At 42.6% G+C, this 12798-nt stretch overlaps 1 pseudogene; it reads left to right on the top strand.

The window, feature by feature from the left end:
* The first annotated feature begins 11086 nt into the window (after positions 1-11086).
* On the top strand, positions 11087-12140 carry LOC123067955 (F-box protein FBW2-like; annotated as a pseudogene).
* The last annotated feature ends 658 nt before the right edge of the window (positions 12141-12798 follow it).

Raw genomic sequence — 12798 nt, 5'->3', positions numbered from 1 at the left:
ATACAGGCTTCTCCGAAAGTCTGTATAAAACCAAATGCTTTGATCACACTATCAAAACGTTTATTCCAACTCCGAGAGGCTTGCACCAGTCCATAAATGGATCGCTGGAGCTTGCACACTTTGTTAGCTCCCTTTGGATCGACAAAACCTTCTGGTTGCATCATATACAACTCTTCTTCCAGGAATCCATTCAGGAATGCAGTTTTGACATCCATTTGCCAAATTTCATAATCATAAAATGCGGCAATTGCTAACATGATTCGGACGGACTTTAAGCATCGCTACGGGTGAGAAGGTCTCATCGTAGTCAATTCCTTGAACTTGCCGAAAACCTTTTGCGACAAGTCGAGCTTTGTAGACAGTAACATTACCATCAGCGTCAGTCTTCTTCTTAAAGATCCATTTATTCTCAATCGCTTGCCTATCATCGGGCAAGTCAACCAAAGTCCATACTTTGTTCTCATACATGGATCCCATCTCAGATTTCATGGCTTCTAGCCACTTTGCGGAATCTGGGCTCACCATCGCTTCTTCATAGTTCGTAGGTTCATCATGATCTAGTAGCATGACCTCCAGAATAGGATTACCGTACCACTCTGGTGCGGATCTTACTCTGGTTGATCTACGAAGTTCAGTAGTATCTTGATCTGAAGTTTCATGATCATTATCATTGGCTTCCTCACTAACTGGTGTAGGTGTCACTGAAACAGTTTTCTGTGATGAACTACTTTCCAGTAAGGGAGCAGGTACAGTTACCTCGTCAAGTTCTACTTTCCTCCCACTCACTTCTTTCGAGAGAAACTCCTTCTCTAGAAATGATCCATTCTTAGCAACGAATGTTTTGCCTTCGGATCTTTGATAGAAGGTGTACCCAACAGTTTCCTTTAGGTATCCTATGAAGACACATTTCTCCGATTTGGGTTCGAGCTTATCAGGTTGAAGTTTTTTTACATAAGCATCGCAGCCCCAAACTTTAAGAAACGACAACTTTGGTTTCTTGCCAAACCACATTTCATAAGGCGTCGTCTCAACGGATTTTGATGGTGCCCTATTTAACGTGAATGCGGCCGTCTCTAAAGCATAACCCCAAAATGATAGCGGTAAATCGGTAAGAGACATCATAGATCGCACCATATCTAGTAAAGTACGATTACGACGTTCGGACACACCATTACGTTGTGGTGTTCCGGGTGGCGTGAGTTGCGAAACTATTCCACAATTTTTCAAATGTACACCAAACTCGTAACTCAAATATTCACCTCCACGATCAGATCGTAGAAACTTTATTTTCTTGTTACGATGATTTTCAACTTCACTCTGAAATTCTTTGAACTTTTCAAATGTTTCAGACTTATGTTTCATTAAGTAAATATACTCATATCTGCTTAAATCATCTGTGAAGGTGAGAAAATAACGATATCCGCCACGAGCCTCAATATTCATCGGGCCACATACATCGGTATGTATGATTTCCAACAAATCTGTTGCTCTCTCCATAGTACCAGAGAACGGTGTTTTAGTCATCTTGCCCATGAGGCACGGTTCGCAAGTACCAAGTGATTCATAATCAAGTGGTTCCAAAAGTCCATTAGTATGGAGTTTCTTCATGCGTTTTACACCGATATGACCTAAACGACAGTGCCACAAATAAGTTGCACTTTCATTATCAACTCTGCATCTTTTGGTTTCAACATTATGAATATGTGTATTACTACTATCGAGATTTAGTAAGAATAGACCACTCTTCAAGGGTGCATGACCATAAAAGATATTACTCATATAAATAGAACAACCATTATTCTCTGATTTAAATGAATAACCGTCTCGCATTAAACAAGATCCAGATATAATGTTCATGCTCAACGCTGGCACCAAATAACAATTATTTAGGTCTAATATTAATCCCGAAGGTAGATGTAGAGGTAGCGTGCCGACCGCGATCACATCGACTTTGGAACCGTTTCCCACGCGCATCGTCACCTCGTCCTTTGCCAGTGCCCGCTTATTCTGTAGTCCCTGTTTCGAGTTGCAAATATTAGCAACAGAACCAGTATCAAATACCCAGGTGCTACTGCGAGCATTGGTAAGGTACACATCAATAACATGTATATCACATATACCTTTGTTCACCTTGCCATCCTTCTTATCCGCCAAATACTTGGGGCAGTTCCGCTTCCAGTGACCAGTCTGCTTGCAGTAGAAGCACTCAGTTTCAGGCTTAGGTCTAGACTTGGGTTTCTTCTCTTGAGCAGCAACTTGCTTGCCGTTCTTTTTGAAGTTCCCCTTTTTCTTCCCTTTGCCCTTTTTCTTGAAACTAGTGGTCTTGTTAACCATCAACACTTGATGCTCCTTCTTGATTTCTACCTCCGCAGCTTTCAGCATTGCGAAGAGCTCGGGAATAGTCTTGTTCATCCCTTGCATATTATAGTTCATCACGAAGCTCTTGTAGCTTGGTGGCAGTGATTGGAGAATTCTGTCAATGACGCAATCATCCGGAAGATTAACTCCCAATTGAATCAAGTGATTATTATACCCAGACATTTTGAGTATATGCTCACTGACAGAACTGTTCTCCTCCATCTTGCAGCTATAGAACTTATTGGAGACTTCATATCTCTCAATCCGGGTATTTGCTTGAAATATTAACTTCAACTCCTGGAACATCTCATATGCTCCATGACGTTCAAAACGTCGTTGAAGTCCCGATTCTAAGCCGTAAAGCATGGCACACTGAACTATAGAGTAGTCATCTGCCAGACGTTCATAACATCTGGCGTTGCTCTAGCAGCAGGCCTGGCACCCAGCGGTGCTTCCAGGACGTAATTCTTCTGTGCAGCAATGAGGATAATCCTCAAGTTACGGACCCAGTCCGTGTAATTGCTACCATCATCTTTCAACTTTGCTTTCTCAAGGAACGCATTAAAATTCAACGGAACAACAGCACGAGCCATCTATCTACAATCAACATAAACAAGCAAGATACTATCAGGGACTAAGTTCATGATAAATTTTAAGTTCAATTAATCATATTACTAAAGAACTCCCACTTAGATAGACATCCCTCTAATCCTCTAAGTGATCACGTGATCCAAATCAACTAAACCATAACCGATCATCACGTGAGATGGAGTAGTTTTCAATGGTGAACATCGTTATGTTGATCATATCTACTATATGATTCACGCTCGACCTTTCGGTCTCCGTGTTCCGAGGCCATATCTGCATATGCTAGGCTCGTCAAGTTTAACCTGAGTATTCTGCGTGCGCAACTGTTTTGCACCCGTTGTATTTGAACGTAGAGCCTATCACACCCGATCATCACGTGGTGTCTCAGCACGAAGAACTTTTGCAACGGTGCATACTCAGGGAGAACACTTCTTGATAATTTAGTGAGAGATCATCTTATAATGCTACCGTCAATCAAAGCAAGATAAGATGCATAAAAAGATAAACATCACATGCAATCAATATAAGTGATATGATATGGCCATCATCATCTTGTGCTTGTGATCTCCATCTCCGAAGCACCGTCATGATCACCATCGTCACCGGCGCGACACCTTGATCTCCATCGTAGCATCGTTGTCGTCTCGCCAATCTTATGCTTCCACGACTATCACTACCGTTTAGTAATAAAGTAAAGCATTACATCGCGATTGCATTGCATACAATAAAGCGACAACCATATGGCTCCTGCCAGTTGCCGATAACTCAGTTACAAAACATGATCATCTCATACAATAAAATTCAGCATCATGCCTTGACCATATCACATCACAACATGCCCTGCAAAAACAAGTTAGACGTCCTCTACTTTGTTGTTGCATGTTTTACGTGGCTGCTACGGGCTTAAGTAAGAACCAATCTCACCTACGCATCAAAACCACAACGATAGTTTGTCAAATAGACTCCGTTTTAACCTTCGCAAGGACCGGGCGTAGCCATACTTGGTTCAACTAAAGTTGGAGAGGCAGTCGCCCGCAAGCCATCTCTGTGCAAAGCACGTCGAGGGAACCGGTCTCGCGTAAGCGTACGCGTAAGGTTGGTCCGGGTCGTCTCGTCCAACAATACCGCCGAACCAAAGTATGACATGCTGGTAGGCAGTATGACTTGTATCGTCCACAACTTACTTGTGTTCTACTCGTGCATATAACATCAACATCATTAACCTAGGCTCGGATGCCACTTTTGGGTTTCGTAGTAATTTCAAAAAATTTCCTACGCGCACACAGGATCATGTGATGCATAGCAACGAGAGGAGAGTGTTGTCTACGTACCCAACGCAGACCGACTGCGGAAGCGATGACACGACGTAGAGGAAGTAGTCGTACGTCTTCACGATCCAACCGATCAAGCACCGAAACTACGGCACCTCCGAGTTCGAGCACACGTTCAGCTTGATGACGATCCCCGGACTCCGATCCAGCAAAGTGTCGGGGAAGAGTTCCGTCAGCACGACGGCGTGGTGACGATCTTGATGAACTACAGCAGCAGGGCTTCGCCTAAACTCTGCTACAGTATTATCGAGGAATATGGTGGCAGGGGGCACCGCACACGGCTAAGGAATCGATCACGTGGATCAACTTGTGTCAACCTGTTTGTTTAGAGGTGCCCCTGCCTCCGTATATAAAGGAGTAGAGGGGGGGAGGCTGGCCGGCCATAGAGGGAGGCGCAGGAGAGTCCTACTCCCTCTGGGAGTAGGATTCCTCCCCCCAATCCTAGTCCAACTAGGATTCCTCGGAGGGGAAGGGAGAGAGGGGGGCCGGCCACCTTCTCCTAGTCCTAATAGGACTAGGGGAGGGGGAAGAGGCGCAGCCACCTTGGGCTGCCCCTTTCTCCTTTCCACTAAGGCCCATGAAGGCCCATATGGCTCCCGGGGGGTTCCGGTAACCTCCCGGTAACCCGGTAAAATCCCGATTTCACCCGGAACACTTCCGATGTCCAAACATAGGCTTCCAATATATCAATATTTACGTCTCGACCATTTCGAGACTCCTCGTCATGTCCGTGATCACATCCGGGACTCCGAACAACCTTCGGTACATCAAAATGCATAAACTCATAATATAACTGTCATCGTAACCTTAAGCGTGCGGACCCTACGGGTTCGAGAACAATGTAGACATGACCGAGACATGTCTCTGGTCAATAACCAATAGCGGGACCTGGATGCCCATATTGGCTCCTACATATTCTACGAAGATCTTTATCGGTCAGACCGCATAACAACATACGTTGTTCCCTTTGTCATCGGTATGTTACTTGCCCGAGATTCGATCGTCGGTATCCAATACCTAGTTCAATCTCGTTACCGGCAAGTCTCTTTACTCGTTCCGTAATACATCATCTCACAACTAACATATTAGTTGTAATGCTTGCAAGGCTTATGTGATGTGTATTACCGAGAGGGCCCAGAGATACCTCTCCGACAATCGGAGTGACAAATCCTAATCTCGAAATACGCCAACCCAACATCGACCATTGGAGACACCTGTAGTACTCCTTTATAATCACCCATTTACGTTGTGACGTTTGGTAGTACCCAAAGTGTTCCTCCGGTAAACGGGAGTTGCATAATCTCATAGTCATAGGAACATGTATAAGTCATGAAGAAAGCAATAGCAACATACTAAACGATCAGGTGCTAAGCTAATGGAATGGGTCATGTCAATCAGATCATTCTACTAATGATGTGACCTCGTTAATCAAATAACAACTCATTGTTCATGGTTAGGAAACATAACCATCTTTGATTAACGAGCTAGTCAAGTAGAGGCATACTAGTGACACTCTGTTTGTCTATGTATTCACACATGTATTATGTTTCCGGAAAATACAATTCTAGCATGAATAATAAACATTTATCATGATTATAAGGAAATAAATAATAACTTTATTATTGCCTCTAGGGCATATTTCCTTCACAAGCTACATATGTGGGCAAGGCACGATTGGCAGCGGCGCCTGGTCACCCCCTTGATTCGCGTCCACCATCTCCTCTCGCGCTACTCTGCCTTCCTCTCTAAATTTGGATCTGCTCCGACGGGGTAGCTGGTGCCGTACTTAAGCGGCGGGCGCGGGCTAATGAGCCGCCGCCGATACGTCATCCCTCCGTCTGTGCCTCCTGTACACCTTACTACTGCGCATAACGTCGCCGCTACCCTCTAACGGCCGTCGCCCCGCTAGATGCAAATGCCATCTCACTCCCACTGCTCCTAATATTAAATTATCCGTAGACCACTGTGCCAAAATACCTCACGCGCTCGTTCTCCCAACCCCGATGAACGCCCACCGATTCCGTGAGCAGGCAAGGACGAGAGCTCCTACGGATTTTCGGGTTGAATGTTAGATTTAATCTTGATATTTTGTATCTGCATTTACATTTTTAGTTCTGCATGAAATAGGTGTCAGTATAGCGTGTGCAGAAGTACGTGCGACGCGTACGAGCTGGTGGTTTCAGCCAAGAAAAATCATATATGGCGAGAGGCCGATGTGCCGTGCGAAGCGGTGCTGCATGAGGCAACGGGCTGCACAAGTTATCTGGCCGGAAGCTGCGTGAGTTGTGGAGAACGGGCAAGTAGCTAGTGGTTTGTTACAGTGCATGCATGAAGTTAGTTGAGCTAGGCGTGGGTTAGTGCATGGTCGTGTTGTTAGTGGCCGAGGGTTATGGCCAGGTTATGTGCGTGCGTGTGTACTACTTAAGAGTTGTAAGCATGTTTTTTTTTTGACAAGAGAATAGAGAGAAAAAAGGCCGGCGGCTGTGTGAGGCAGCTCGGCACCAAATACTTGTGTTTCCATTGATGTGTGTGTTGTGAGAAGCAACACCGAGAGGAAGAAGAGGGGTTGAGAGATTCAGCCCCAACAGTATGTGCAAAATTATAGTACTCCCGGAGACCCGTTGTCAACAAGTATATATATGAAAAATTATAATACCCCGAAGACCAGTAGGGAAGAGCTAGACTCTGCCCTCTGTCACTACATCACCGAGACAAAGTAGCTGTCTCTGCCCTCTGACTATATCACCGAGAGAAACCAGCAAGATCTAACTTCTGCCCTCTGTCAACACAACCCAATAGGCAATTCCACCTTAGCTCTAAATATCGCGTTATAAAGACGAATAACTCAATCGGTAGAGCTAATCTTCCCAGTTTCTTTGTATCCACGTTCGTATTATGTACAAATTGCATTAATAAATAATTAATAAACAACCAGGGATCATCTCTCACATCTTGTAGAAGAGCTGCTCAGCCGCAAGAATGAAGTAAGACCAAGGAAGATGAATTAGAAATACAGAAACAGTAAAAAGCAAGCCTTGTTGTCAAGGCAAACAACAACCCTTAACAAAATTGTCTTTAATTTCAAAATATTTTGCCAATCCGTCGAGAGCTAGAACGTGCATCCAGCAACAACTTTAACATTGTTTACACAGGAAACAAACCACCAAGAATGAGAGAAGAACCAGGTTCATTTCTCTAGCACTACATCACAGAGACAGACTCAACTGGAGGATCAACATCTGAGGTCTAAGAAAAGAACAAGAGCTTCACAACTCTGCATCCAGTGCTCACTATCACTATGTGTTGTAGATTATGTATGTAGGCACCAACTAAATGTACCCATTCCTTGTATGATCTACTTTGTCACGAATCAAGTCTTCAAAGGACTTATCAAAGATTACAAAAAAAACTAAATAGCTTATCGATCCATGTGGCGGGGCGTGCCACCGCGCACTACCCGCTAGTTTATACTAGGGACCCAGGGTCCTGACAGACATTCAGAAGGTCGTTCCGTCCGCACATTGTTAGGATGTACCTAATCAATGCACACATGCCATCTTCGAAGACATCACGGTGTTGGTTTTGGAGAAGGGAATTCAGGCATTTGGATCCGAAGGCTCTATTTTTAGGTCAAGTTCTATTAAGGTGGTTGATGCCTTGATTTACTAGCAGTGGTATAACATATCTCGTGCACCAAAGAAGTGACATAAAACAGAACTAGTTCTGTCTCCGTGGACAAGTAGTGGTGTAATAGGTTGTAATTAATGTGTTTGAACTTTTGCAATGGCTTTTGCAGGGCAATTCTCGAGGGAAATATGTATGAGAACTTTTGGTCTGCGCTTTGTTGACTTAGGTACTATTATAACACGTGCTCATTTCAGACTAGAGGTGACGGATTTTATTTTTTATTTTTTTTGGATTTCTCATGAGATGAATGCCACTTTAATCTTTTGTTTGGAGATGCTCTAGTGTTTTTCTTTTGTACAACCTATCCTAGAAGCTGCTAAGCGTGGGAACTGATTTGGATTGCATGACTAGCAAGTCAATTTCTTTTCCAGAGAAGGATTGGTCCCTGTCCATTGGTTAGGGATTGGGTTGTGGATACATACGTCGTAGAGAGAAAACGTCCATAATAGGGAGGTGGTGCCTAGGAGAGAGTAGTAGGAAGAATTTAGAATTTCCAATTTTTCTCATGTTAGAAAAAATAAATCCCATTTAACTCATTCATTTTTACTTTATGGTTACGTAATATGTCAGAAGCAAAAAAACTTGAAACTATCTTTTGTTTTCACCCCCTTCAATCACAACCTTGACATTGCTCGTTGTTTCCTATAGAAAACATTTTCTCTCCTTGCATGTTCAAAGATCAAAATGATAATACGCCTAAGTGCTAACTCTTGGTAGGATACGAACCGAATGTCCTTAATTTGGTACAATATTGAAATAACAATTTTCTAGTTATTTACCCTCAGATTTGTGGGGGAAAGAATTTTTGCCATTTTTAAGTATAAGGTGCTATCGCTCGAGGGAAGCTACCAGAGCAGACATGATGTTTCAATGATGATGCATAGTATCTGTTAAGCCTTCCAAAAGAAGGTTTATCTTATTTGTTCATTGGAGGGTTTGGATGGGCATCGTTCTTCTTTCCCAAATGATAAAAGCTTAGGGGGTAATGGTTGTACTTTGGAAGAAAAAATGATCCCAAAATTCCTTTACAAATTCCAGACCATAGTTTTTTTAGTGAATTTGCGAGAAGCGTAGCCATGGAAATATGTTGTATTTTTACCTCCTTTCGTGGCAGATGTGACTTTTGCTCCGTTGTTTCCAATATAGAAAATACTTCTTTAATTGTTATTCGAAACATTTGCATCAGAATGCACCTAAGAGCTGATTCAGATTGGATAGTAGCCTTATTTCCTCAATTTAGTCTTTTTCGTGCATGCCTGTGTGGGCAGGAGGGAGTTATTTGCCCTCTTTTCAGCAAAAGACGTGGCCGCTTAATGGCACATATAGCAGGCATAATGTGTGAATGGTGATGGGCCAAATTTTAGGCTGTTGGATTGTTGAGGCGTGATGGTTCCAAGCGTTTTCAAAATCAGAACACAACAGGAAGGAGGGCGGTACTAGAGTCAGGCATGACTAGTGGGATATGATCGAAAACAAATATACTTACAGAAGTAATGATTGAAAATTGGAATTTTTGTCCAAAAATCTTTTACAATCTTTGAAACATATTTATTTGTTTTGTCATAATTTTCAGGAAGCATAGGTAGTAAATATTTTGTGTTTTTGTCTCCATCAGTGTCACCATTGAGTTCTTCGTTTTTTCTTGTAGACTACATTTCTCTTGTTTGTTCAAGGGTTTGGATGGCAGCACACCATGATTGGACATTAGGTCTAGGATGGAGATCACAACTTTGTCATTTATTCTTCATGGCATTGGTGCACCGAGAGTTGGGTGGGGGTGGGTATGGCATCTTTCGAGCGCAAGGCACGGCCGATTGATGGCAACATTTAGAGTAGGTGCGATGTTTGGAAGACGATGGACCAAATTCCAGTCCATTTGGATTGTGGCCCGTGAGTTGAGTGAAAGGTCCCAACCTTTTCAATTCAGAAAACCATTGGAAGGGGGCGATCGTAGGGCGTCGGTAAGAAATTAAAATTTCTAATATTTTTCATGTGAGAAGAATTCAATCTCATTTAGCTCAATCAAACTTATTTTGTATTAGCTTAATGTGTGAGAACTATAGTAGGCGTGGAAAATATCTTATCTTTTTGTCCCTTTCGATCGCAGCCTTGACTTTTCTTTGTTGTTTCTAATAAAAACATGGCTAAGAGCTAATTCATGACTTTGTACGAACCTAATTTTCTCAAACTGGGCATAACCACTTTGCAGTTATTCTCACTGCTGTTTGCCCGGTGGGTGGATGGGTGAGGATATGCACCATCTATTGGGTGCAACACATGTAGAGCGTAAATGACATTTCAATGATGATGGGCCAAGTCAGAGGCCGTTGGATTATTTGGCAGCCGCAGGAGTGAATGGCTTAATTGTTTTCAAAGCAAAAAAACGTGCGAAAGGGGATACGGTGAAGTTACAGAAGTAATAGTTGAAATATGGGGGAAAATATCCCAAATGTCGTTTACAAGATAACTAAAGCCATAGTACATAAACTCTTTTTTTGGTGAAACGATAGAACATAAACTGTACTTTGATTACGGTAATGTAAGCCATATCTTTTCGCAAAAGAAAAAATGTAAGCGATATCTGCCATATACCATGAAATCTGTTTACCAAATCTAGCTAGCCCACACACCGTAGCATCATATATATGTAAATCTTGTATCAACATCAACAACTTTCTGAAAAAAAATCATGGCTTACTCCATCTGTAGTTTCTTCGTTCAAGCTTACCATCACGTTTTTATGTTAAGGAATTATTATGATCGCATCACGTTTCAGGCTTTTCAGCTTAGGAATTAATTACTCTGATCTGGTGCTCACTCGGCCTGAATCCTGGCGGCGCACCACAGAATTTGGCCTAATAGTGAGAAATGTTGCGAACATGGTACGAGATCACCAACCATTTCCTCAACCGACAATGCTCCAGTGCTTTCCTGGCTATCATTTATTTTCTTATTGTGAGGATGCATGTTACAGACTGAGTTCACAGGCGTGCTCCTATTGCTTTGCTTCTGAACTTTGTAGTGGGATTATTCCCGGTGATGTTATTTGCTTGTGCTTCGACCTAGGGGTGACAATTTCCCTCCGGGATTTGCGCCTGTTTTATTGTTGTTGCGATCGAGTCATGTCGTAATTGTTTAGTAGTAGTAGCTGGGCATGTTTTTTAGATGTCGCAAGAACTACTGCCTGTAGCTCGCTTATTGGTTTCCCTAAATGGAAATCAGAGGGGGAAACCCTTCTTTGCTAAAAAAAAGGTGTGGTTAATAGCACTTAATTGCGTACGCCGTGTCCATTTTGATTTTGTTTTTTTCACGGCCCTACTAGAACAAGGGTTATCCATCATATATATAGTACTTTGTTTACCGATGACCCTATCAACAATATTTTGTTAAACCTTAGTTATCTTGTCGTGCTTTCTTTTGCAAGTGCACAATCTCTCAAGACTTTGGAGATTCCAAGGAGCAAGATCAGCGACTGCATAGTGGAAGATGTCGCACAAAGACTAAGCAAAGTTACATTCTTGGATGTAAGCAGCTGCACCAAGATTGGCGCTCATGCTCTGGAGGCATTTGGTAAGAATTGCATATCCCTCGTAGACATCGTGAGTCATGCACCCCATGGATGTCGCAGGGAAGGTGTGCCACAATGACGAAGCAGTGCAAAGGCCTCAAATTCTTAGATCAGCGTGGCTGCTGGGACGTTGATGATAAGATTTTGCAAGAGAAGTATCCTGGGCTAAAAATCCTCGGCCCCCGCATGGAGAACTGCTATTGGGTTTGTGAAATTTTTTGCCCCAGAGCAAGACGGCCGAATTTCTGCCATTTTCAAAAAATTTGGCTGAAATTTGACCAAAAACTGACCCAAATTTGGTTTAAATTTGACCAAATTCCTTTTTTTTTCGCTAGAAGGTATTTTTCGCCCCTGGCCGAGATGGCCGGAATCCGTTTTTCTCGGCGGAAATTCAAAACGCAGATGAGAACAGCTTCTGGGATGAGTGCTCGGATGATGACTCCATCTATTCATGGGAAGATTTCACAGACGATGACTACTTCGCCATCGGGAGTGACAACGAGGCCATATGGGACGACGATCACGCTCTCGAAGGACTAGAAGTTAGATTCTACGGTGGTGTATTCGGCGAAGGCTTCGCTGGTTTGGACTGGCCAGAATCTCCATGAAGGAAGTCTACATTAATAAGTTGTTGAGAGAAATGAAGTGCCTGCTTGCTCCTACTCCTCTTTATATGTTTCAACGGTGAAGCATCTTCTTCCATGTTATGTGCTTCTAATTGTCAAATTGTGTGGTCATTACCTTGCAGATATTATCTGGCTGTTGAGTGAACTTGTCTGGGCGTAAAAACCTATATATGGTGCTACAATGGCCAGTTCAAATTTCTCTTCTTCTTGTTCTTCATTTGAAATATCCATCTACGGCAAAAACAAGATAGCACAGAAGTTGGTACCAAGAAGATAGTACAAGTTCCTAGCACACAAGATGTTAAGAACATCATGGTATATGTACGTTAACTAGCATTGTGACCCGTGCATTTACGCGGCTAGATGTGATATATACAGATTTTTTTCGAAGATACATAATAAATTTTCTCTGGTAGACTTATGTTTCCATGTATTTGATTATGTTGATGGTAAAGACCATCAACAAAAGACTGATATCATTATGATCCTCGGCTTACTTTATAGCCCATGGACTTTGGGGCTTATCTTAGTAATTTCCTCTTTCTTCCTTGCCATTTAGTGTCTATCTTGCCATTAACAAATTTTGAGGTACATCACTCAGTCTAAAACTAAACATCAAAAGCTAATACTTGGGATTAGT

The sequence above is a fragment of the Triticum aestivum genome, chromosome 3B (genome assembly GCF_018294505.1).
Source record: "Triticum aestivum cultivar Chinese Spring chromosome 3B, IWGSC CS RefSeq v2.1, whole genome shotgun sequence".
In the NCBI taxonomy this organism is placed as follows: Eukaryota; Viridiplantae; Streptophyta; class Magnoliopsida; order Poales; family Poaceae; genus Triticum; species Triticum aestivum.
The sequence above is the reverse complement of the archived record's forward strand: the minus strand, read 5'-3'. Positions and strand labels throughout refer to the sequence as shown.